Genomic DNA, 4,661 nt, shown 5'->3' with positions numbered 1-4,661 from the left:
GTGAGTGACTGTGCACAAGGCATCCCGATCAAGGAAGGGGCACAACTGCCGAACCAGGCGAACCTGGTGGAAGGCCCTCCTGGAGACGGCTGTCAAATGATCTTCAAACGACAGCCGATCATCCAGGAGGACACCTAAGTTGCGCACCCTATCCTTTGGGGCCAATAACTCGCCTCCAACAACCAGCCGCGGCTGCAGCTGACTGAATCGGGATGCTGGCATCCACAGCCACTCCGTCTTGGAGGGATTAAGCTTGAGCCTGTTTCTCCCCATCCAGACCCGTACGGCCTCCAAACACCGGGACAGCACTTCAACAGCTTCATTGGGGTGGTCCGGGGTGGAAAAGTACAGCTGGGTGTCATCAGCGTACTGCTGGTATCTCACCCCGAAACCACTGATGATCTCGCCCAACGGCTTCATGTAGATGTTGAACAGCAGGGGCGAGAGGATCGACCCCTGCGGGACCCCACAAGTGAGGCACCTCGCGGTCGACCTCTGCCCCCCTGTCAACACCGTCTGCGACCGGTCGGAGAGATAGGAGGAGAACCACCGGTACACGGTGCCTCCCACTCCCAATCCCCCAACCGCGCAGCAAGATACCATGGTCGATGGTATCAAAAGCCGCTGAGAGGTCTAATAGGACCAGGGCAGAGGAATAACCCCTGTCCCTGGCCCTCCAGAGATCATCCACCAATGCGACCAAAGCTGTCTCCGTGCTGTATCCGGTCGGAAGCCGGACTGGAACGGGTCTAGATAGACATCTTCATCCAGGTATTGGGGTAGCTGTCGCTACAATAGCATTTTCTACAACCTTCGCAACAAAGCGAAGGTTGGAGACAGGACGATAATTACCCAAAATAGCTGGGTCCAGGAGGGCTTTAAGGAGGGTCTCACCACCGCCTCTTTCAAGGCGGCAGGAAAACCCTTCCCGCAAAGAAGCGTTGATAATCCTCTGGAGCCAGCCTCGTGTCACCTCCTGAGTGGCCAGTACCAGCCAGGAAGGGACGGGACCAGTAAACATGTCATGGCGTGAAGCCTCCCCAACAACCTGTCCACGTCCTCGGGAGCCACAGGGTCAAACTCATCCCAAACGAGCTCAACAAGACGTGTCTCCTCTCCCTCGCTTGGATCATCCCAAATTCGGTCCAGACCATCCCGGAGCTGAGCGATTTTATCGTATAGATAACCACTAAACTCCTCGGCTCGTCCCTGCAAAGGGTCATCCCGCACCTCCTGATGAAGGAGGGAGCGGGTCACCCGAAACAGGCCGGGCGGTTATCTGCTGACGCAATGAGGGTGGAGGCGTAGGAACGCCTCGCCTCCCCATTGCCACTAGGTAGGTCCTAGAATAGACCTAACTAGTGTCCGATCAGCTCGGAGCGACTGGACCTCCAGGTGCTCTCCAGGCGTCTTCTCCGGCGTTTCATCTCCCTCAGCCCCTCGGAGAACCAAGGGGCCGGACGAGATCTGCGCCGGGTCAGAGGCCGCAAAGGCGCGACACGGTCCAAGGCCCCAGCCGCGGCCTGTTCCCCGGCCGCGGCCACGTCCTCAGTCGTGGCGCGGGCCGGGTCCTCAGGGGAGGGCCCAAGCCCCGCCAGGACCCCCACAGGGCCCACCAGGCGCCTGGGACGGAACCAACGTATAGGTTCCGTCTCCCTGCAGTGGTGAATGGCGGTTCGGAAGTCTAGGCGAAGGAGAAAATGATCGGACCATGACATTGGTTCTGTTACTAAATCATCTAATACCAGATCATTTAACCACTGTCCAGAGATATAAATCAAATCCAGCGCGCCTCCCCCCATGTGCGTAGGGCCATCATTTACTCGAATCAGGTCCAAGGCCGTCATGGAAGCCTGGAACTCCCGAGCTGCCGTCGATGACAAGCCAACTGATGGCAGATTGAAATCCTCCATGACTATAAGTCTGGGGGTCTCAACCGCCACAGCGGCAAGCACCTCCAACAACTCAGGCAGGGCTGTGGTCACGCAGCAAGGAGCCAGGTACGCGATCACCAAGCCCAACTGATTCCTATGGCCCCACCGCACATAGAGGGATTCACAGCCGGCAATCTGAGGAACAGTGGCCTCCCTCGGCTCTAGATCCTCCTTAATAACAACCGCCACCCCCCCACCCCTACCTTGGGCCCTCGGCTGATGAAATGCTCGGAAACCTGGAGGACACATCTCAACGAGGGGAACCCCCCCCTCTGGGCCCAACCAGGTCTCCGTAATGCCCATAAGGTCCGCGGACTCCCTCTGAATAAGATCACAGATCAGGAGGGCCTTATTAACCACGGACCGGGCATTGCATAACATCAGCCGAAGATCCAAGCTCTGAAGATCATGGCCGCCCGAGGAACGGGTAGGGACTGGGGGGCCGGAGCACGTGATCGCTTTTAAACACGTGCTCCCAACTCTCGATACGGCCCCCCTCCCCCGCCATATCTGCCCCTCCCACTTACCGTACAGATCGAACAACCCTCTAGTCCTGGAACAATGCCCTCCCCCCCTGCCTTCGGACCCGATAGAGTAATGTCGCGAACTAGCACAGGGGCTGGATCCCTCCCCGACGGGTTCTCACCCCACCACAAATCCTCCCCTTAAAAACCCCTATTTAAAATCTGTTTAAAAACCCCACAGATTCTTCTTGCCAAGATGCCACCTCTCTGGGTCCCAAGACCTTCATAAGGTAAGCCCTCGATAGTTTGGAGGGCCATTCCTGCGAGGCGGGGGAACCTCGCAGTCGTAGTAGTTCGGCAAATGAATATCTCATGGAGGAATAGTCCATATAATCGCGGTAAAAAATGTCCATCCTTAGCCGTCGGAGATGTTACCGTCGTATCCAAAGATCGCCAAGACCCAACAATAGATGGTCAACCATGTGGGTCCTAGTCCGTAGGAGTCCGTGGAGTCTTATATATAAACATATATATAAGCAAAAGTATGCAACAACTATATTAATTTGATTTAATGAAAGGGAACAATAGGACAGGAACGGTAGGCACTTTTGTGCTCTTATGCACGCCCCTTATAGTCCTCTTAGGAATGGGGTGAGGTCAATAGTAGACAGTTTTTGGTTGAAGTTTTTGGGATTTTGAGAAAAGACCACAGAGTCAGGTAATGAGTTCCAAGCGTTAACAACTCTGTTACAGAAGTCATATTTTCTGCAATCAAGATTGAAGCGGTTAACATTAAGTTTGAATCTATTGTTTGCTCTTGTATTATTGCAATTGAAGCTTATTTTTTATTTATTTATTTTATTTATTTTGTCACAACAATATTATATAAGCATCACAGAAAAAGATTATATAGTATATAAACATATATATGAGGAAATATAAGGAGATATAAGATATATCTTTAAGATATATATGTATGCCCCACCACATACATCGGACAAACCAAAAGAAGAATAAGTGCACGCATTGAAGAACACAAGAACTCAGTCAAAAAAGAGGAACCAACTTCTTCCCTGATCCAACACCTTAAAGCCACAGGACATGATATTGACTTTAAAAAGACCAGAACTATCGCCAAAACTGAACACTTTAACAACAGAATAATCAGAGAAGCCATTGAGATAGAAAAACGGCCACACAGCATGAACAAACAAGATGACATTTCCCGCCTACCAGCTATTTGGAAACCCGCCCTTATTGACAAACAAGTCCCTAACATGAGGAATGACACCAGACTCACACTCACGAGGTCCACACAGGATGTCACCACCACACATCCACCCAGAAAGCAAACTCAAACCCAGACAGATGATGAAGCACGATCAAGGACCAGAAGCCAGACCGCAGCTGCAACATTAGCCATTTCAAACCCCTCCAATCCATACATGCAGTAGACTGACACCTACTATGAAGATGTAGCATGAACACGAACACAAAGCCAAACAGCAATGCAGCTCACCAGCTCAAATCCCCCTGCAACTCAGACTAATCTGAGCACAACCAAGCCCCCACCCAAACAGGACACACCCCAAGCCAATCAGAGCACAAAAAACCCCCCATCCAATCAGAGCACAGCCAAGCTCCCACCCAATCAGTTCAAACCCCCACTAGCAGTTAAAAGGCAGAAACAGCTGTGATCACACATTGCTCCCAGAAGCACCAAGCTGAAGCCTGAAGATGACCAATGAGACTTCCTCGAAGTCTGCAAGACACCAAGACACTCCCAAGTCTGGTGTCTGCAAGACACCAAGACACTTTTACACTGGAGAAAACCCGAATAACCAAAGACCTAAGAAAAAAAGAAAAACAATAGGATAGGAACGGTAGTTTGTGGTCTTATGCACGCCCCTTATGGTCCTCTTAGGAATGGGGTGAGGTCAATAGTAGAAAGCTGAAGTAGTCTTTAACAGGAAGGACATTGCAATAGATGATTGTGTGTGTTAAACACAGGTCTTGTCGAAGTCGGCAAGATTCCGAGTCTTCTGCTTGGAATTCAGGGAGAAAAGCTGCGAATGTTCGCTTATTCGATTTACGAACCGCCTTTTGCAAAGGAGCTCTGAGTAGGGGACGCCCACTTTTGCAACTGCTGGACTAACGAGGTTTGCCGGGGTAGGGTGGGGGAGGCTGGCTCCCTGCGCATCCCTTAACCTCCTCTTTGTGCTTATTTCCTCCTCCCGAGAGAAGTTCGGAGGCAGCGACCGTT

Source organism: Ahaetulla prasina, chromosome 1 (assembly GCF_028640845.1).
Source record: "Ahaetulla prasina isolate Xishuangbanna chromosome 1, ASM2864084v1, whole genome shotgun sequence".
In the NCBI taxonomy this organism is placed as follows: domain Eukaryota; kingdom Metazoa; phylum Chordata; class Lepidosauria; order Squamata; family Colubridae; genus Ahaetulla; species Ahaetulla prasina.
This window is presented reverse-complemented; position numbering follows the sequence as displayed.